The sequence below is a fragment of the Giraffa tippelskirchi genome, chromosome 4 (assembly GCF_054371585.1).
Source record: "Giraffa tippelskirchi isolate mGirTip1 chromosome 4, T2T-mGirTip1v1.2.pri, whole genome shotgun sequence".
NCBI lineage: Eukaryota > Metazoa > Chordata > Mammalia > Artiodactyla > Giraffidae > Giraffa > Giraffa tippelskirchi.
The window spans coordinates 101,223,004-101,246,074 of record NC_137278.1 but is presented as its reverse complement, the minus strand read 5'-3'; the positions used below and the strand labels follow the sequence as shown (position 1 = coordinate 101,246,074).

At 39.0% G+C, this 23,071-nt stretch overlaps 1 protein-coding gene and 1 long non-coding RNA gene across 7 annotated transcripts in view; one reads left to right on the top strand and one right to left on the bottom strand.

Moving 5' to 3' along the window:
- The window catches only part of ZC3H6 (zinc finger CCCH-type containing 6), an 82,057-nt gene that overhangs the window by 41,939 nt on the left and 17,047 nt on the right, over positions 1-23,071 (bottom strand). The gene's annotated exons all lie outside the window — the stretch shown is intronic.
- Positions 13,187-21,546, top strand: LOC145503990 (uncharacterized). The gene is made up of 2 exons (XR_014051983.1): positions 13,187-16,463; positions 21,123-21,546. It is a non-coding gene; the product is annotated as an uncharacterized LOC145503990 (long non-coding RNA).

Below are 23,071 nucleotides of genomic sequence, written 5' to 3'. Positions count from 1 at the left end.
AAGAAGCTGAAGTTGAATGGTTCTATGAAGACCTACAAGACCTTTTAGAACTAACACCCAAAAAAGATGTCCTTTTCATCATAAGGGACTGGAATGCAAAAGTAGGAAGTCAAGAAACACCTGGAGTAGCAGGCAAATTTGGCCTTGGAGTACAGAATGAAGCACGGCAAAGGCTAATACAGTTTTGCCAAGAGAATGCACTGTCACAGGAAACACCCTCTTCTAACAACACAAGAGAAGACTCTACACATGGACATCACCAGATGGCCAACACCAAAATCAGACTGATTATATTCTTTGCAGCCAAAGATGGAGAAGCTCTATACAGTCAGCAAAAACAAGACCAGGAGCTAACTGTGGCTCAGATCATGAACTCCTTATTGCCAAATTCAGACTTAAATTGAAGAAAGTAGGGAAAACCACTACACCATTCAGGTATGACCTAAATCAAATCCCTTACAATTATACAGGGGAAGCGACAAATGGATTTAAGGGACTAGATCTGATAGAGTGCCTGATGAACTATGGACACAGTTCATGACACTGTACAGGAGACAGGGATCAAGACCATCCCCATGGAAAAGAAATGCAAAAAAAGCAAAATGGCTGTCTGAAGAGGCCTTACAAATAGTTGTGAAAAGAAGAGAAGTCAAAAGCAAAGGAAAAAAGGAAAAATATTCCCATCTGAATGCAGAGTTCCAAAGAATAGCAAGGAGAGATAAGAAAGCCTTCCTCAGCGATCAATGCAAAGAAATAGAGGAAAACAACAGAATGGGAAAGACAAGTGATCTCTTCAAAAAAATTAGAGATATCAAGGGAACATTTCATGCAAAGATAGGCTCGATAAAGGACAGAAATGGTATGGACCTAACAGACACTGAAGATATTAAGAAGAGGTGGCAAGAATACACAGAAGAACTGCACAAAAAAGATCTTCATGACCCAGATAATCACGATGATGTGATCACTCACCTAGAGCCAGACATCCTAGAGTGCGAAGTCAAGTGGGCCTTAGGAAGCATCACTACGAACAAAGCTAGTGGAGGTGATGGAATTCCAGTTGAGCTATTTCAAATCCTAAAAGATGATGCTGTGAAAGTGCTGCACTCAATATGCCAGCAAATTTGGAAAACTCAGCAGTGGCCACAGGGCTGGAAAAGGTCAGTTTTCATTCTAGTCCCAAAGGAAGGAAATGCCAAACAATGCTCAAACTACCACACAATTGCACTCATCTCACAGGCCAGTAAAGTAATGCTCAAAATTCTCCAAGCCAGGCTTCAGCAATACGTGAACCGTGAACTTCCAGATGTTCAAACTGGTTTTAGAAAAGGCAGAGGAACCAGAGATCAAATTGCCAACATCCGGTGGATCACTGAAAAAGCTAGAGAGTTCCAGAAAAACATCTATTTCTGCTTTATTGACTATGCCAAAGCCTTTGACTGTGTGGATCACAACAAACTGGAAAATTCTTAAAGAGATGGGAATACCAGACCACCTGACCCATCTTCTGAGAAATCTCTATGCAGGTCAGGAAGCAACAGTTAGAACTGGACACGGAACAGACTGGTTCCAAATAGGGAAAGGAGTATGACAAGGCTATGTATTGTCACCCTGCTTATTTAACTTCTATGCAGAGTACATCAAGAGAAATCCTGGACTGGATGAAGCACAAGCTGGAATCAAGATTGCCAGGAGAAATATCAATAATCTCAGATATGCAGATGACACCGCCCTGATGGCAGAATGTAAAGAAGAACTAAAGAGACTCTTAATGAAAGTGAAAGAGGCGAGTGAAAAAGTTGGCTTGAAACTCAACATTCAGAAAACTCAGATCATGGCATCCAGTCCCATCACTTCATGGCAGATAGATGGGCAAACAGTGGAAACAGTGGCTGACTTTATTTTTGGGGCTCCAAAATCACTGCAGATGATGACTGCAGCCATGAAATTAAAAGACGCTTGCTCCTTGGAAGAAAAGTTGTGACCAACCTAGACAGCTTATTAAAAAGCAGACATTCGTTTGCCAATAAAGGTCTGTCTAGTCAAAGCTGTGGTTTTTCCACTAGTCATTCATGGATGTGAGAGTTGGACTATAAAGAAAGCTGAGAGCCCAACAACTGATGCTTTTGAACTGTGGTGTTGGAGAAGACTTTTGCGATTCCCTTGGACTGCAAGGACATCCAACCAGTCCATCCTAAAGGAGATCAGTCCTGGGTGTTCACTGGAAGGACTGATGCTAAAGCTTGAAACTCCAATATTTTGGCCACCTGATGTGAAGAAGTGACTCATTTGAAAAGACCCTGAGATTGGGAAAGACTGAAGGCGGGAGGAGAAGGGGATGACACAGGATGAGATGGTTGGCTGGCATCACCAACTCAATGGACATGAGTTTGAGTAAGCTCTGGGAGTTGGTGATGGACAGAGAAGCCTGGCGTGCTGCAGTCGATGGGGTCGCAAAGAGTCGGACACAGCTGAGCAACTGAACTGAACTGAAAGGCTCCTGTGACTAAGCACACACACACAAAGGATCCTGTTACAAGCTACAGATTAGAAACTGAGTTTCTGGAAGAAACACAAAAGCCTCAATAAAAGAGTATACAAGTACTGTGGAGGGATGATATTACAAAGATATTACTCATGAACACAGCTTCTTGGGATAAGCTGATATGTTCACAACAAAAAAGACATTTTTCAGAGTAGACAACTTGACAGAAGTAGACTGCTTATCCTAAAACCAAGAGAACACAAATTCTAGATGCTTGAAAACTATTGCCTGTAGCACTTTTCCTACTTTGTTCTAATTCATCCTGTCACTTCCTCCCCCCGACTCCCCTCCACCATACCTGTCTCCACACAGGCCACACAGGCAAGGCTTAATCACAGGCTGACATAAGCCTGAGCAGACGCCCTGTGATCCTCCCAATTATGAAAAGGAAAGTGCTGCTGCAAGGCTATTTCTCACCTGCCTCCTTATTTGGAGGGAGGCTGCTGAAAGGGAATTTCTCATCCACCTTCCCTGGTTTCAGTGAGGGCTTAGATTTTCCACCTTGCCCACCTCTTACCATACAGCTGTAGACTAAAACATTGCAAAGTTGCACTACACTGTTCCTCAGTGACACAGTGCCCTGTCACCCACATTATCCATGAGTCCCTGTCCTCTTTGGTTTTAGTGTTATCCTGTTAGACAAAGGAGGTGAGGAGCTGACCCCATGCTGATCTTGCATGTGTCTATGTACAAAATAAACTGTCTGAATCTTACTTGCTGAAGTTGTAGCAGGTGTCACAGAAAACTTGCTTGAGTCTGGGATTTGTCTGTGCCTACTCTGTTTCCTTCAACCTAGCTTACATATGATCCTCTAATGATCAAGCTTTAACTTAAATTCCTACCTTAACCTCCAAAACTAGGTATCTTCCCTTAGAGAAAATACTGGTTGGCTATACTGGTGTCATGGAAGAGCTCCCTGACCGGAGTTTTTGTGATTTTTTTTGTTTATGAACGGTTAAGGTCCCAAACTGGACCTGAACATTTAAAAAATGTTTTAAACATTTAAAAAAAACTAGATGGTTTATCTTTTTGTTCCAGAAAAAGTTTCTCCTTACAAATTACCAGTTGTAAAATCTGGATATCTACAAGCCCTCAAATCACTTCTATGCTTATCCTTTACCCAACACATTCTTACACCCTCTAGAATGTATTTGGCTTGCAGAAACTAGCTTATTCCTTTATAACTATCTACAGCCATGATAATTTTCACTTGGTTTCTTTTTTTCTCCAAGTCAGTCTTAGCACTTAGTCAGTCTCAACCAAAATACAAATTCCTTCAGGAATGGGACTTTATACAAACATATGGGCAAAATTACATATTTTAATTAGTCTAATATCCTTCATAGTCATATGACAACCTTTGCAAATTTTGTTTAATTCTATATATGTTATCTGTACTCCAGAGATAACTGAGAATTCCTTCCTTATTTTTGTTATAAGTAACTGCTCTTTTGTTTTTAAAACTATATCAGTTCAGTTCAGTCGCTCAGTCGTGTCCGACTCTTTGCGACCCCATGAATCGCAGCACGCCAGGCCTCCCTGTCCATCACCAACTCCCGGAGTCTATCCAAACCCATATCCATTGAGTCGGTGATGCCATCCAGCCATCTCATCCTCTGTCATCCCCTTCTCCTCCTGCCCCCAATCCTTCCCAGTATTAGGGTCTTTTCCAATGAGTCAACTCTTCACATGGTCTTTCTAATCTTTATTTCCCGAATCAACAACATGCTTTATCATATTTACTTCATCAAAACCTCACTTGCAGGACTTCCCTGGTTGTCCAGTGGTTAGACACTGCACTTCCTGCAGGGAGCACAGGATCGATCCCTGGTTGGGGAACTAAGATCTCACATGCCAGAGCGGCCAAAAAAAAGACAAGAAAGAAAGAACCTAACTTGCATATATAAATAAATATATATATAGCAATGAAATAATTAGATATTTTCTTCCTATCTTCTTCAGGAGACCACTCTTCTCTGAGAAGAATGGGCATTGATCTGAAGGGGCACTGACCACCACAGAGGAAAAAAAAAAAGTTACTCCCTTAAAGCTAGAATCATTAGGGCTCTATCTTCAACTAAGGGAGTCATATAATTAGAAAAATTAATAAAAAATGTGTTATCAACATTGACTGAGAAGATAATACCATAATGTCCTAAAAGAACAACAAACTAAAGTCACTGATCCAAGTGGTTGTAGATAACTGCATAGCCCTGGATTTCTTCCTGGCAAGCCAAGAAAAATATATACTATATAGCTAGCACTTCCTGCTTCTAATGGAATAATTCCATAGGGGAAGTTGATCAATCTATACTCAAACTAAAAGACAACTTGGCTGTCAAAAGTGGACTCAGAAGGGAGTTTAATCATATGACCTGCTGGTCAAGAAAGTCATCTTTGGTCATCATTCTAAAGCGCCTTTCAGTTTCTCCTTATGACAGTCATGGCTACTCTTACTTTTCTTTCAGTGCCTTGTCTCCGGAGTCAGATGTGCCACTGCACAGCTGTTATTTCATCAGACGGTACAAAAATTAATTTTTATAACAGAAGGAAAACAAAGGGATTCAGTTAAACCAAGGCAGAGTTCCCACAAAGATCATACATGTAACTTGCTGTTTATGTGAGTAGGACTAAGGGCAGATTTTCGTTAAAACTCTGCCAAGCTCCCAGCATGTATATACAGAAGAGCTAAACTGTATGTCCCTGAGCCTAACAGATACTTTCATAACCCTCCTAAGACATCTTCATAAAGTAATGCCTGTGCTTTCGTGACATAGCAGAAAAAAAATCAAAAGAACTTCCAATTCCCAAATGAACCAATTAGAACTTAATACCAAATTCCTCCCAACATGTAATAAACATTTTATATCCCTCTTTATCCCTTCCACTTTCAGCATGAAGAGACACACTGAACTTGTTTCCTACCCAGCAAGCGGATTAACAGACTAATTTCTCTTAATAAAGCTTTAATTAAAAAATAAATTTTAAAAAATAAAAAATGAATTTTAAACACTTGGGGGAAAAAAGAGAAATAAAGAGAGAAAAAAAGAGAAATAAAGACAATATCATTGGATACAATAGGCAGTACTTGATGCAATGGACACTATCCTCAATAGCGTCCATACAACCAATACAACAGTTTATCATTTACAGCATACCCCAATTTGAACCAAGGTCATACTGCCAAAGTTCAACTGAGAAAAAGCAATTATATGAGGAAACAAAGTTAATAGTGTCCAAGGGTTCAAGCACACAACCATCTGATGTTCTGATTTAAGCCAAGGATGACACCACAACATCTAGAACAACAATTCTCAAAAACTATATAAGAATCTTTTGTCCTCCTAGCAAAAAAAAAGCATCATTCATTCATTCAACATATTTATTCACTGCTAATTGGGGATACAGCCTTGATGTACTCCTTTTCCTATTTGGAACAAGTCTGTTGTTCCATGTCCAGTTCTAACTGTTGCTTCCTGACCTGCATACAGGTTTCTCAAGAGACAGGTCAGATGGTCTGGTATTCCCATCTCTTTCAGAATTTTCCACAGTTTATTGTGATCCACACAGTCAAAGGCTTTGGCATAGTCAATAAAGCAGAAATAGATGTTTTTCTGGAACTCTCTTGCTTTTTCGATGATCCAGCGGATATTGGCAATTTGATCTCTGGTTCCTCTGCCTTTTCTAAAACCAGCTTGAACATCTGGAAGTTCACGGTTCACGTATTGCTGAAGCCTGGCTTGGAGAATTTTGAGCATTACTTTACTAGCATGTGAGATGAGTGCAATTGTGCGGTAGTTTGAGCATTCTTTGGCATTGCCTTTCTTTGGGATTGGAACGAAGACTGACCTCTTCCAGTCCTGTGGCCACTGCTGAGTTTTCCAAATTTGCTGGCATATCGAGTGCAGCACTTTCACAGCATCACCTTTGAGGATTTGAAATAGCTCAACTGGAATTCCATCACCTCCACTAGCTTTGTTCGTAGTGATGCTTTCTAAGGCCCACTTGACAGTTAGAACTGGACATGGAACAACAGACTGGTTCCAAATAGGAAAAGGAGTACGTCAAGGCTGTATATTGTCACCCTGCTTATTTAACTTATATGCAGAGTACATCATGAGAAACGCTGGGCTGGAAGAAACACAAGCTGGAATCAAGATTGCCGGGAGAAATATCAATAACCTCAGATATGCGGATGACACCACCCTTATGGCAGAAAGTGAAGAAGAACTAAAGAGCCTCTTGATGAAGGTGAAAGAGGAGAGTGAAAAAGTTGGCTTAAAGCTCAACGTTCAGAAAACTAAGATCATGGCATCTGGTCCCATCACTCCATGGGAAATAGATGGGGAAACAGTGGAAACAGTGTCAGACTTTACTTTTTTGGGCTCCAGAATCACTGCTGATGGTGACTGCAGCCATGAAATTAAAAGACGCTTACTACTTGGAAGGAAGGTTATGGCCAACCTAGATAGCATGTTTAAAAGCAGAGACATTACTTTGCCAACAAAAGTCCGTCTAGTCAAGACTATGGTTTTTCCAGTGGTCATGTATGGATGTGAGAGTTGGACAGTGAAGAAAGCTGAGCGCCGCAGAATTGATGCTTTTGAACTGTGGTGTTGGAGAAGACTCTTGAGAGTTTCTTGGACTGCAAGGAGATCCAATCAATCCATCCTAAAAGAGATCAATCCTGGGTGTTCATTGGAAGGTCTGATGTTGAAGCTGAAACTCCAATACTTTGGCCACCTCATGCGAAGGGTTGACTCATTGGAAAAGACCCTAATGCTGGGTAGGATTGGGGGCGGGAGGAGAAGGGGACGACAGAGGATGAGATGGTTGGATGGCATCACCGACTCGATGAACATGGGTTTGGGTAGACTCCGGGAGTTGGTGATGGACAGAGAGGCCTGGCGTGCTGCAATTCATGGGGTCGCAGAGAGTCGGACACGACTGAGCGACTGAACTGAACTGAATTGGGGATACAGTAGTAAACAAAAAAGATACGCTTTTCTTCTCTCATGAAGCTTTCAATCTAGTGATGGGGGAGCCAGACATCAATCAAAGAATCACACAAATAAATATAAAATAATAGCCATATATTAACATGAAGGAGACACAATAGGGGGAAATCATCTCTCAGGGGAGTCTGGAAGGCTTTCCCTGAGGGAGCCATGAATGAATTGAGAAGAAGAGTCAGCCTAGGAGATAAGGGGTCAGGGAGAGTCTCTGGCAGACAAAGAAAACAGGACAAGCGAGTTCCTTGTAGAACTGAGATAGGAAGGGAGACAAGGCCAGTGTCCCTGGGTCATAGAGGAAAGGGCGGAAGCTGGTTCATCACACTGGAATGATGGGGTAGCACTAGATCATGCAGCGCTTTGACCATGTTTGGAGTTCATCCTAGAGAAATGAAAACGCACTTGGAAGTGTTTCTAGGAAAGGAAGCGATGTAACTAGATTTCTATTCTGAAATATACATTTAATTGAGAGTGAAAAACAGATCTAGAGGAGACAAAACAGGTGACAGAAAAGCAGGATGCCACTGTGACCATCCAGCATGAGTCCAAAAGAAGAATGGAACATATATGGGAATTCTGACACTACATGCACTCCACTCACGTATACTCACTGTTACTAATGGGAATGTTTTTTCTCCAACAGTCTTGAGGCACAAAAAAAAAATCGCTGAAAACTACTCATTTAGAGAAATGAATAGACTATTATCCTTCAAGCAATCCTCTGTGAATATTACAAACATTCCCATGAATTATACCTTTAAAATGTCATCTCATTATTACTGAGCCCATCCCTTTGAACAGGATCAAGATTTCCCTTAAATATAGTAAAGGGTATTAATAAATAATATGCTAATCTTCTCTATCACAGCAGCACATAAGCTCAATCAGTAAAGCCTTAAATTATTCAAAGAAGACATAATTATCTGATGCAGTAATGAATATATCAGTAACATAATAAAGAAACATCTAAATTCAAGCAATGTAACTTCCCAGTGAACTTCCCAGTATAAATTTATACTGTGCATACTACCATTTTACAGAGCATACCACCAAGTCATTAAGTTAAAAACCTGAGCAAAGAAAAGGAATCCTTAGAGGGAGACTTATGCTTTTATTTAAATATGTTTTCAGGAAATAATAAAGATTAAAAACAAATGGACTATACATTCAACTAAAGCACTAAAAAATGGGAAAACTGAAAAGAATAAGAAGAGTGAAAATAATATGAGGACAGAAATCAAAATAGAGAACAAAAACAACAGAAAATACAAATAAAGCCTTCTTTAAAAGCTGCCTTTTAAAACTACAGTACCAGTTTGTCTTAGTCCTGTAATCATTCACATCTAGATATGAACAAACAAAAAATGTAAATGATTCCATTTTAGCTGTAATAAGCTAACTTTGTTTCCCCATAAAGGCCAAAATATTGCTTGGAACCAGAACCTTTAAAAAGCTTGGGGCTATCAGAGTATTATGGGTACATGACTTTAACAAACAAAAATATCTCAGCAATTTTTAGTCTACACTTTCTATCATCTAACTATTTCACTATTTGCCTATCTGCTTCCAGCTGTGTTAATAACAAACTAGTATTAATTCTGAAGTAAAGTAACATCTCAATCCAAATTTGTAGGAAAAAATAAAATTTTTATATCATCATATATAATATGATAGTCAACAATTACTGAGCACTTACTAGGCTGCCGGGCATGCTGGATCAGTTCACTTCACCTTCATGTTAACTCTATGAAGTAAAGTTGACCCTTAACAACGTGTGATGTGACCCTCCACACATAATTTACAGTCAGCCCTCTATATCAGAGGTTCCTTGAAACCTCAAGGTTCATAACTGCAGATTCAACCAACCTAGGTTTGTGTAGTACGTAGTCTTTATTATTGAAAAAAGAAAAGTAAAAATGTACTCACGCAGTTCAAACCAGTTTTGTTCAAGGTTCAACTGTTAACTATTATTATCCCCATGTAACTGGTGAAGAAAGAAGACAAAGAGCTTAACTAACTCTGTTAGTATTAAGTTGGCAAAAGGTTTGTTCGGTTTTTTCGGCATGATAGCTCTAGTAATGCTGAGTTATCATTAAAACTTCATTAGTAACAATTTCCTTAGACTGCATTGTGACAGCTGACATATCAGCATGCATTAAAAAAAAAGAAAAATCAACACTGGTGAGTTTTTGTGTAGCCATTTTAATATGGAAGAAAAAAAGCAGCATTTTTGGCATACTATGTTTTATTATTTTAAGAAAAGTAAAAATGCAAGGGAAACACAAAAAAAAGATTTGTGCAGTGGATGGAGAAGGTGATTGATCAAACGTGTCAGAAGTGGTTTACTAGGTTTCATGCTGGTGATTTCTTACTGGACAATGTTTCATGGTCAAGAAGACCAGTTGAAGTTGATGGTGATCAAATCAAGACATTAACTGAGAACAATCAACATTATACCACGCAGAAGATAAATTTACATACTGAAAATATTCAAATTAAGTATTGAAAATCATTTGTACCAGCTAGGTTATGCTAATCACTTTGATATTTGAGTTCCACATAAGTTAAGCAAAAAACACCTTTTTGATTGTATTTCTATTTATGATTCTCTACTTAAAAATAATGAAAACATTCCATTTTTAAAACAAATTGTGATGGGCAATGACAAGTGGATACTGTACAACAATGTGGAACAGAAGAGATCATGGAGCAAGCAAAATGAACTACTACCAACCACATCAAAGGCCAGTCTTCATTCAAAGATGATGATAGTACGTATATGGTAGGATTGGGAGCCCTCTATTATGAGTTCCTTCCGGAAAACCAAATGATTAATTCCAAAAAGTACTGCTTCCAGTCTGACCAACTGAAACCAGCATTCTGCATGAAGTATCCAGAATTAGTCAACAGAAAATGCATAATCTTCGACCAGGATACTACAAGACCACGTTCTTTGATGACCAGGCAAAAACTTGTTACAGCTTGGCTGGGAAGTTCTGATTCATCAGCCACATTTACCAGACATTCCACCTTCGAATTTCCATTTATTTTTGTCTTTACAAAATTCTCTTAATAGAAAAAATTTCAGTACCCTGGAAGACTATAAAAGGCACCTGGAACAGTTCTTTGCTCAAGAAATTTAAAAACTTTTGGGAAGATGGAATTATGAAGTCGCCTGAAAAATGGCAAGGATTCTCAAGTGGCACAGTGGTAAAGAACATGCCTGCCAACCAACAAGATGTGAGAGACATAGGTTTGATCCCTGGGTTGGGAAGATTCTCTGGAGTTGGAAGTGACAACCCACTCCAGTATTCTTGCCTGGAAAATTCCATGGACAGAAGAGCCTGGTGGGCTATGGTCCACAGGGTTGCAAAGAGTTGGACACGACTGAGTGACTAAGCACAGCACAGCACAGTGGAACAAGACAGTGAATACGCTGTACAATAAAGTTCTTGGTGAAAATGAAAAATGTGTCTTTTATTTTACTTAAAAACCGAAGGAGCTTTTTGGCCAGCCCAACAGATGACAGAGCTAGAATCCAGTCTAAGCCATCTGATTCCCAGATAATATCCCAGTTAACATCTTTGTTAACTTTGTTGCTCTAATAGCTACAAATGGTACATTAGCATATGAAGGTGTTTACTGTAAAACTCTTGACATTTTTGTGTTTGAAAATTTTCATGTTAAATTTTAGGAAAAAGAAACTTCATCAACACATGATATAGGTGGTGTTTTAAGATATGATACAGAGAAACTATTGAGGTCCAGAAATTGCATTTCTGACATGTAAAAGTAAATGTGCTACATTCCAACAAAAATTAACTAAAAAACCAGTAACAGGAGTTACTTCAATTCCACAGGTGTTATTTTAACATTTGTCAGGAAACAGAGCCACCATGCTATACCAGCTGGACTGCCAGAACAGAGCTTGGAGTCATGAGATGCTATAGGGTTTTCTTTTTATAGAATACTATGTTTTTAAGTGCCCTAAAGGTAAAAGTGAAAAAAAACAAATTTATTGAAAAGATTTTTAAAAAGAGGTAAAAAGACTTGATCAAATCACGAGCGCTGGAAAATGGTCTCCCTATTTCATTTCAGGGTCCTCAGCAAGTTGTTAAAAGGGGTGCAATTCAGGTAACAGCCTACTAAGTGAAATCCTCTACTTCAAAGTCAGAAGAGGGGAAGAAAAGAGAGGAATGCTGGAAGAAATGAAAATTGCTATGTTATTACCAAGGTTCCACATTCAATTAAAGCAAGAAGGGGCCCAGCACCAACATCCAGAAATGAACATGAAATACTTAAGGTAGTTGGCTTTGACCCAAACCAAAATCAAACAAACAAAAAACCTCTCTTATTTAACGAGCACCCAGGACTCTGGCGAAGTGAGATCACCTGAACCTGGAAATTAAATCAGGAGTGTTAAAAAAGAAAAATAACCAACAACAGACTTCTTAGAAGGACAATTTAATGCTTTAAATTTGTGGTATGTTAAAACCAAATACTTAAACAAACAAACAAACAAAAAAATCATAGTAGTGTAGAAGAAAAGCTTTAGGGCCAGAATGATGTGGGTTCAAGTTCTGCTTCTCAGTTATACACTAGGTATATGAATTTGAACAAATTATCTAAACCCCTAATATTCGGTTCCTCATCATCGACTCAATGGACCTGAGTTTGAGCAAACTCCAGGAGATAGTGAAGGACAGGGAAGCCTAGCATGCTGCAATCCATGGGGTCACAAACAGACACGACCGAGTGACTGAACATCATCCACAAAGTGGGATTAATCAATTTACCACCAGAGTTAAGGATTAAGTGAGATAAAGTTAGGTAATGATTTTGCATTGTACCTACTAGACAGTCCTCAACAAAAGTTCGCTTTCCTCTGTGATCTACTTGAAATACAGGCATGTGAACAAAATGGGTATGCTAGACTACAGGTACTTCCACACAAATTGGGAAGGGTCATAAATCCACAGAGCATGGATTCTAAGGGGAAATTTCTATTTTCCTTCAGAGAATAACAATGAAACACTATCTGAAACAAGTAAAAGGGGAAAGGAATAGACCAAGTTTGAAGTCTGTTCCTGAGGGTATTTCTATAATACTTATCCTATCATTAAGCAACAGGTAGCAACAACAGTCTGTGTGAAAGCTTCCATATTTCCCAAGTCCCCTGAATTCAACAAGACACAAGATGGAGTAGAACACCTAGTATTCAAAGAGATAATGACGACAATACACGTTCATGCTAAGCACCAAAAAACGTTAAATCAGTAACAGTCTATTGAGTAAGACAGGAAGGCATGCCATGTTGGTTTTTTTTTAAGAGTTTCTTGGGGAAAAAAAAGGTTCCTTCAAAAAAATTCACAAATTTGGTTTCCTATAAAATCTTTGTTAATCCTTAATTCCCTGCCCACATCCAATGCCAGCCAAAAGAGGTACTGCAGTGTATTAATTTATGAAATTAAAATTTTTAACCCATCCTTAAACTTGTATATCTAATATCTTGAGAAAAAAACATACAATTCCTCAAACATCCTTTATGCCATGAGCAGAGACTACTACATCATTAAAACTGAATTAGCTTGCCATAGTTCTTTTTGAGACCGCACTTTTTAAATTCCCCTTTTTTTTTTTTTTGGCCATGTCTTGCAATATCCAGTATCTCAGTTCCCCAACCAAGGGGTTGAACCCAGGCTACAACAGTGAAAGCCTAACCACGAGAATTCCTTTTTATATTTCATTTCCTACCTTGGCTACTTCACTAAGCTAAAATTCACTTACTTTCATTCCCTTTCAGTTTTTACTTTCTCTGATGTAGGTCGGAGAAGTTAGAGATTCAACAGAAACAAATCTCAGCAACTAAAATACCCTTAGAATTTGAAAGCCAGAAAACAATTTTCTCAGCATCATGTCAAAACAAAAAATTGAAGAAATCTTTTAGGATGAATCTGTAAGACGAGCTAGGTAAAATGGTCTATGACACAGAAATATCCAAAAAGGGTATGTAATTGTCCAATATCCCAAATTGATTGATAACCAGATTAACTGTAGAATGAGGTACCAGGGCTCTGGGATTTGGTAAGTGTGGTGGGATCAGACTTTTTTTAAATCCAAAATTAGGCTCTGCCTGAAGTATTTTTTCTTATCTCTCCTTGCTATTCTTTGGAACTCTGCATTCAAATGGGTGTATCTTTCATTTTCTCCTTTGCCTTTCACTTCTCTTCTTTTCATAGCTGTTTGTGAGCCCTCCTCAGACAATCATTTTGCCTTTTTGTATTTCTTTTTCTTGGGCATGGTCTTGATCACTGCCTCCTGTATAACGTCACGAACCTCCGACCATAGTTCTTCAGGCACTCTGTCTGTCAGATCTAATTGCTTGAATCTGTTTTGTCACTTCCACTGTATAGTCATAAGGGATATGATTTAGGTCATACCTGAATGGTCTAGTGGTTTTCCCTACTTTCTTCAATTTAAGTCTGAATTTGGCAATAAGGAGTTCATGATCTGAGCCACAGTCAGCTCCCGGTCTTGTCTTTGCTGACTGTATAGAGCTTATCCAGTGCTCAATGAGGAAAGCCTTCCTCAGCGATCAGTGCAAAGAAATAGAGGAAAACAACAGAATGGCAAAGACTAGAGATCTCTTCAAGAAAATTAGAGATACCAAGGGAACATTTCATGCAAAGATGGGCTCGATAAAGGACAGAAACGGTATGGACCTAACAGAAGCAGAAGATATTAAGAAGAGGTGGCAAGAATACACAGACGAACTGTACAAAAAAGATCTTCATGACCCAGATAATCACGATGGTGTGATCACTCACCTAGAGCCAGACATCCTGGAATGTGAAGTCAAGTGGGCCTTAGAAAGCATCACTACGAACAAAGCTAGTGGAGGTGATGGAATTCCAGCTAAGCTATTTCAAATCCTCAAAGATGATGCTGTGAAAGTGCTGCACTCAAACATGCCAGCAAATCTGGAAAACTCAGCAGTGGCCACAGGACTGGAAAGGTCAGTTTTCATTCCAATCCCAAAGGAAGGCAATGCCAAAAAATGCTCAAACTACCGCACAATTGCACTCATCTCACATGCTAGTAAAGTAATGCTCAAAATTCTCCAAGCCAGGCTTCAGCAATACATGAACCGTGAACTTCCAGATGTTCAAGCTGGATTTAGAAAAGGCAGAGGGACCAGAGATCAAATTGCCAACATCCGCTGGATCATCAAAACAGCTAGAGTTCCAGAAAAACATCTATTTCTGCTTTATTGACTACGCCAAAGCCTTTGACTGTGTGGATCACAACAAACTGGAAAATTCTGAAAGAGATGGGAATATCAGACTACTTGACCCACCTTCTGAGAAATCTGCATGCAGGTCAAGAAGCAACAGTTAGAACTGGACATGGAACAGACTGGTTCCAAATCAGGAAAGGAATACATCAAGGCTGTATACTGTCACCCTGCTTATTTAACTTATATGCAGAGTATATAAATGCTGGACTGGATGAAGCACAAGCTTGAATCAAGATTGCTGGGAGAAGTATCAATAACCTCAGACATGCAGATGACACCACCCTGATAGCAGAAAGAGAAGAAGAACTAAAGAAACTTTTGATGAAAGTGAAAGAGGAGAGTGAAAAAGTTGGCTTAAAACTCAACATTCAGAAAAGTAAGACCACGGCATCTGGTCCCATCACTTCATGGCAAACAGATGGGGAAACAATGGAAAGAATGACAGTTTATTTTGGGGGGCTCCAAAATCACTGCAGATGGTGACTGTAGCCATGAAATTAAAAGACGCTTTCTCCTTGGAAGAAAAGTTATGACCAACCTAGCCAGCTTATTAAAAAGCAGAGACATTACTTTGCCAACAAAGACCAGTCTAGTTAAAGCTATGGTTTTTCCAATAGTCATGTACGGATGTGAGAGTTGGACTATAAAGAAAGCTGAATGCCAAAGAATTGATGCTTTTGAACTGTGGTGTTGGAGAAGACTCCTGAGAGTCCCTTGGACTGCAAGGAGATCCAACCAGTCCATCCTAAAGGAAATTAGTCCTGAATATTCATTGGAAGGACTGATGCTGAAGCTGAAACTCCAATACTTTGGCCACCAGATGTGAAGAACTGACTCATTTGAAAATACCCTGATGCCGGGAAAGATTGAAGGCAGGAGAAGAAGGGGACGACAGAGGATGAGATGGTTGGATGGCATCACCAACTCAATGGATGAGTTTCAGTAAACTCTGGGAGTTGGTAATGGACAGGGAGGCTTGGCATGCTGCAGTCCATGGGGTCGCAAAGAGTCAGACATGACTGAGCAAATGAACTAAACTAAACTGAACTTAACTCAAGTATTTTTTAGCTAAAGCACATTGCTCCATACTGCCTTGGCCTGCTTCAAGTCAGTTGTGATACCCCTGAATGTGACACGATCAGGGATTATGTGATCATTAGTTTAATGTACTAACATACAAGGTCATATACAAATATTAAAAGGCCATGTCAATTGAATTTACTCTTAATATCTGAATATTCATTTTCCAAGGTAAGAAGGTGTTTTAGGTATAGTTTAGAATGACAATCTCCTTGTGTGCTTTATCTACTGACATTTTATCAATTAGATAAAGTACAAATGTACATTAATGCAAGAGAAAATGTCACAAATAATGATGATTATGAAAGCCATTTTATAAACAAAAGAAATTAATTTTCAAAGTCAAATAGAAAAAATAGGGTAATAATATTGTAAGAGTGAGTTAACTGTTGACTTTAGGAAAAATATTACATCTTTTTGAACTGACAATTATAAAAATGTAAATGAAAACTGCAAAGTAGAACAATGGGCTTCCCTTGTGGCTCAGAAGGGAAAGAATCTGCCTAGAAGGAAATGGCAACCCACTCCAGTACTCTTGCCTGGAGAATCCCAGGGACGGGGAGCCTGGTGGGCTGCCGTCTATGGGGTCACACAGAGTCGGACACGACTGATGCGACTTAGCAGCAGCAGCAGCAGCAGCACATTGTGGGAAATCGAGGTTCGATCCCTGGGTCAGGAAGATCCCCTGGAGAAGGGCATGGCTACCCACTACAGTAGTCTTGCCTGGAGAATTCCACGGACAGAGGAGGCTGGCAGGCTACAGTTCATGTGATTGCAAAGAGTTGGACGTGACTGAGCACCTAACACTTTCACTTCTTTTCACTATATCAAAATTCTAACTTTGTTCAATTATTCAGCATTGTAATATCCATAACATTCAACAGAATGACTTCTAAGGACTATGTTTAATTTTTAATTATTTAATTCCATAAATCTTTCAATAAAAATATCCGTTTGGGGATTCATATCTTTTGTGGGTGAAATAAACAGGATGTTAACTTTGCTACCTCATAATTTCATGAGGAGAAAAAACTCCAGTTATATGCAACATAATCAATCATGTTTGCCCCAGACAGTTAAATATATATATATAAAAGAAAATGTTAGAGGAAAAAAAAGTTCCCTCAGCTATATTGTATTCCACTAATCTCAGTTGAAAATGATCCTCTATTCACTATCATGCGCATTACAATAGCAGTCACAGGAGCAACCTAACAACAGGCAGTGCTGACAATGATTGTTACTGTACTCTCATGTCCTATTTTAAAAGAGATCACTAAAATTTCTAATAACAAATTGTAATAATTTGAGGGACAATATTTCAGATTTATCCACATATTCCAAAAGTTTAATCTATGGCTTCAGCCCTAGCTTTAGTCAAATATTGGTTTTCGCACTTGGACATTTAGCAGCAGAAAAAAAATAATGCATGTATGTGCATTTATACTGTCAAATATGTAGGTATTTCTAACTTACATGCGTCATTCTACTTCTTTTTCATCTGCTTGCACAAAACGTAATTTTAAAACAGACTCCCAAATACTCCAAGAGTACAGAAATCAACCTGCAACCTCCTTTATAGGCCACAGAGGTTATAAAGAACTTAACCCCAGACACAAGTACCAGCAATCTAACATTTTACTGTCAACTGCCAGTATCCAAGCAAAGAGGTGTTGGTTCTTCTGACCTCTTACCAATCTTCAATTAATTCCCTTAACATTTTGAAACTTGCGTTTTCTATAGTTAAAAATGTGTAGATTTAAGTTAGTTCATTTAACTGATTTCATAATCTCTTTAAAAAGAATGTGAAAAAACAGTATTCTTTATAAATTCCATTTTTAAGATGTAGAAAAACCCTTAGTCATGTAAGATGCATTTATAATGAACTCAGATGAAAATTATTCAGGATCAAGTAATACCTCAAAACAAAAACCCTTTTAAGTGTCCCAAACCCAACCCAGCATCTGATATCAGATTTCCTATCTTTATAAGAAAATGGAGGCAACACAAAGACTCGTGAACTGAAAGCTATGAGACACAGGCTGTGCTTCTCATGCAGCTGCTCAGTCACCATGGCCAAGTTCTTTATCCTCTAAACCTGTTTCCTAAATTATAAAATGAAGACATTAATATCTGTTCTGTCTATACAGTCCAAACGATGTTCATTATAAACAGCAATATATGTATAAAATTGAGTATCATGAGTCCTAAATCTAGGTTTTTTATTTTTGTAACACTTTTATAGAGATTGTTATTTTTATGTAGTTTTATGTTATAATTTTAATGATTAACTTAGGACCCCTTTTCTCTAATAGCTAAACTGGCATTCTTTTATATATATACATATTTTCTTGTGATGAAGATGTCTACTCAACCACAAAAGCGCAGGCTCTGGAGTCTGCGGTCCCGGTGATTTATGCTGCTTATTTGAGATATTTACCAATCTCTTGTTATCTGTTTCCTCATTTGTAAAAAGAGGGACTATTCCCCAAGGTTGCTGTGAGGATTAAATTCATGAAAAGCAGATAGAACAGAACCTGTCACACAGTAAGTACCAAATAAATGCTAGCCACTGTTAATATTTTTGAGCATGAATTAACACTCCCACGTCTAATCTGCTCTGAGACTGATCAATTTCTGAATCTGAAAACCTAAAGCTGGGCCACGGTGTTATACACCTCCAGGGGCACCTATGCACAAAAGAATATTCTGGCAGCCCCAGACTGAAGGCCTGACCTGGCAAATTCAAAGGCACCCACCTCTTAAGTTTTGTGGTAGTTAGATCACCAGTCTTTTCTGGTGAACATTTCACTGCATAACAAGAGGTCACAAACTCAAATCTCTTAAGTGGCCAGGCAGCTTACCGAATGAGGAAAGCAGACCTCGTGTGTCAAGTGTGAGTGATAGGACTACGCAGGGTGGAGAACAAGAGTCAAGTCTAACGGAATTTACCTCCAGTTCTGTCAGCTCTAAGAAATATCTCATGCATGTTGCCTTCTGTCTGCTTTCTCATTGCCAATGCTTTTCATCAGGTCTTCATTGCCCAATTCCTGAATTTCTACATTTTCACAGTAGCTTTGACTTCTTCCTTCTTTCATGTTACACAACCATTCATCAGCAAATCCTATTGGTTTTATCTCCAAACCATACCAAAATCCAACCATTTTCACCTCCCTGGCCTGTCACTGCAGCAGCTTTTTTTTTTTTTAACCACTCTTTCACCAGTGTTACTCTGCCCCTCTCTGCTCAAATCCTCTAGTGGCCCCCAAACTATCTAGAGGGATGTCTAAGTTTCTTACAATGGCTTACAAGGCCCCACACAACTGCCGTTTTTGCCCATCTAGCTTTGTCTCTTATTACCCGTGCTCAAGGGCTTCCCTGGTGGCTCAGTGGTAAAGAATCTGCCTGCAAGGCAGCAGACCCATGTTCGATCCCTGGGTCAGGAAGATCCCCTGGAGGAGGGCGTGGCAACCCACTCCAGTATTCTCGCCTGGAGAATCCCACGGACAGAGGAGCCTGGTGGGCTACAGTCCAAGGGGTTGCAAAGAGCTGGACACGACCAATTCAGCACGCATGCAGGACCCTTGCTCAAAATTTCTCTAGCCACACTGCTCCCTTGATTTTTCCTTAATTACATGAAGCTCATTCCTGGCTCCAATCTCTGTTCCCTTTATCTGGAATGTTCTTCCCCCAGATGTATTATACTTGGATTGCTTTCATTTGAGGGCTTTGCCCAAATGCTTTTCATTAAGTGCTTCCCTAAATACTCTATTTAAAATAGAAATATCCTTCCTAAATGCAAAGGATGCCCCATCTCCCTTTCTGCTTATCTAACACATTTGTTTTTCATTTTTAGTGTCTTTCTCTGTCTCCAAAGACAATGTAAGCTCCACTAGGTACAGAATTTTTCTTTACTGCTGCTGTCCAGAATAATAAATATTAAATACAGGGTGCTTAATATTTAATATTGAGAATGACTGCTGCTGCGTCTCTGACCCTGTGCAATCCCATAGACGGCAGCCCACTAGGCTCCTCCATCCCTGGGATTCTCCAGGCAAGAATACTGGAGTGGGTTGCCATCTCCTTCTCCAACGCGTGAAAGGGAAAAGTGAAAGAGAAGTCACTCAGTCGTGTCCGACTCTCCGTGACCCCATGGACTGCAACCTACCAGGCTCCTCCATCCATGGGATTTTCCAGGCAAGAGTACTGGAGTGGGTTGCCAGTGCCTTCTCCGAAAGAGAAGGACTGAGAGCTACCTAACTTCTCCTTCTATTGATCTCCCCTTCCATACTTTCTTCTATCCCCCAGGTATCATATCATCTGATCATTTTCCTGCATACAAAGCTTTGATGAGATCTTTACATCCTTGATGATCTGACTCCTAATTCGTTTAATCCTTTTTCTCATTCCCCAAAGTATGTTGTACACATTTCACATACTAACACTTTTATTATCCCCGACCCTACCATGCCATTTCATTTCTTCAAGCTTCTCATATATTTCTGTCTCTGCTTAGCCAAACTTTTACTCAACCTCCAGACCTAGCTATTTCATACCTCCCTGAAGCCCCATCTATGCCACCACTGCACTCAGTCTCTACCTCCATTCTGGTGTTATAAATCAAAATAACTACATATTTATCAATCTGTTTCTCCTACTAGATTATAAGATCCTGGAGACCAAGATCAGTGTTATTATATTCAGATTCTTTCCCACCAATGCTTAACACTATATTTGGCATAGAAGTCTGTTCAATGAAAATTTAATGAACAAAATTTAAAAGTGAATTAAACAATTCATGAGGGGCTAGAAGAAAAATGTCTTCATAAAAGTCAAAGTGCTTTCCAACATCAAACCTGAACATGATATATACCTTGAGTGCTTTACATTTGCTAAAGAAAAACTCACTTTGACAGTTTTGATAATAAATTAGTAGATTCAGGGATCAAAAATAATGATAGTATTTCAGTTTTGCAAGATGTAGAGTTCTGGAGATTGGCTGCACAACAATGTGACTATACTTAACACTACTGAACAGTACACTTAAAAATGGTTAAGATAGTAAGTTTTATGTTGTATTTTTACCACAATTAAAAATAAACAGAAGAGAGAGGAGGAATTGGATGAAGGCAGGTATAAGATAAATAAGTACTAAGGCTGTTATGTAGGAAATGGCAACTCACTCCAGTATTCCTGCCTGGGAAACCCCAGAGGAGCCTGGCAGGCCACAGTCCATGGGGTCACAAAGAGTCAGATACAACTGAATGACTGAGCATGTATGCACACGCACAGGGATGTAATGTACAATAAGATAAACGTAATTAACACTGCTGTATGTTATATGTGAAAGTTAAGAATAAACTCTAGGAGCTCTCATCAGAAGAAAAGAACATTTTTTTCTATTTCTTTAATTTTGTATTTATATGATGGATGGTCACTGAGCTTACTGCCATAATAACTTCATCATGTATATACAATCAAATCATATGCTGTACAGCTTAACCTTATAGTGTTGTATGTCAATCACACTCAATAAAACTAGAAGACTATATAAATTAATTAATTGCCTAGTGAGGGGAGACACTTACTTCAGTAAACATATTTGCAAACCAGATGATGTGTAGGGCATCAAAGTGAATTCCAATGTAAGAAAAGGCATCTGCAATTTTTTTTATTAAAATTACTGACTTCTTAAACTAGAAGGGAGATTGGAAGTAATCCAGTTCAACCACCTTATTTCACAAACAAGAAAAATAATCATGGAAAAGAAAAGAGCATTAACCAAGCTAGAGGAAAAACTAGGACCAGAACCAAGGTTTTATTCAGAATCAGGGCTCTCTTAAATATACCACATTACAATCCCAAACAATTCAAGAACTAAAGGCTAGTATTGGATTAATTCCTCATGCTTAACTTAATGAAGAGTTAAAAATAACATTGCAGGTAGGAGTTCGTAGTCCTGAATTCTCACCAGGGCTCTATCTGCGGGATCTCAGACAAATCACTGAGCAATGCAATACTATTTTACCTCATGGGATTAATGAGAGAATCAAAGGAAAGCCCAGTTACAAAAGAAAAGTGTACCATCTTCACCCTCATCCCTTCACACTCTCTGGTGTCAGGTTTCAATCACTATGTGGGGGAGGGAAAGAACAGTTAATATAAACTACTACAATTCTGACTAGCTGGAGTCTTGCTATTCTGGGTTTACATGAAGAAGGAAGGAAAGCAGGGAGAGAATGGGAAGGTGGGAAGGTTGTTCCTAATGGGCAAAGAATAACCTCCTTCCAAAGGAAAGTATTGGGAATCCCTGGTGGCTCAGCAGTGAAATCTGCCTGCAATGCAGGAGATGCAGGTTGGATGCCTGAGTCAGGAAGCTCCCCTGGAGGAGGGCATGGCAACCCACACAAGTCTTCTTGCCTTGAGAACCCACAGAGGAGCCTGGAAGCCTACAGTTCACGGGGTAGCAGAGTTGGACACAACCCAGCAAGAGCACAAAGGGAAGTACTACCCAGCCTCCTATCAACTAAAGACTCTGAGACTCACAAGCTTTCATACAACTCACATTAAAACTATCTTTTTTCCAGTGTAGGGCCTATAAAACTTTTTACCTTTAGCATATTTCAAAAAATTATGTTAACAGTTACTTGGGTGTATATTTTATCTTTCCTTCTCAACTACAGATGTGTCCAGCAGGGACTCTCAGTATTAAGCCTTTAAGAGTTATTTCTGAGTTATTTTAATTAGGTCAACATTCAGCTGAAATATAAAGATAGGCACCTGGAGTTGTGCTTAAAAGAACTGGATGAAAGGGAAGACCTGAATGCAAACAGAGACAAGAACTTTATCTCCCTTTGTCTTGCCCAACTCCTTATCCACCTCTATGATTTAATTCTAAGCAGAAGTCCTCTACTAACAGTCTACAGAGCCACAAGTTTATTTACAGGTATTTGTATATTCATAACACTTTATAAAAATACAATGTTTTCACTCCAGAAATGAAACTATTTAAAGGAAAGTACAAATGGGTATTTTTTAATAAGTTAACTTACTGGGCAAACAAATTTTATGCAAAATGTTCACCATATAAAACAATTTTTTAAAAGAAAAAAACTGTGCATTCTGTGAATTTCCACT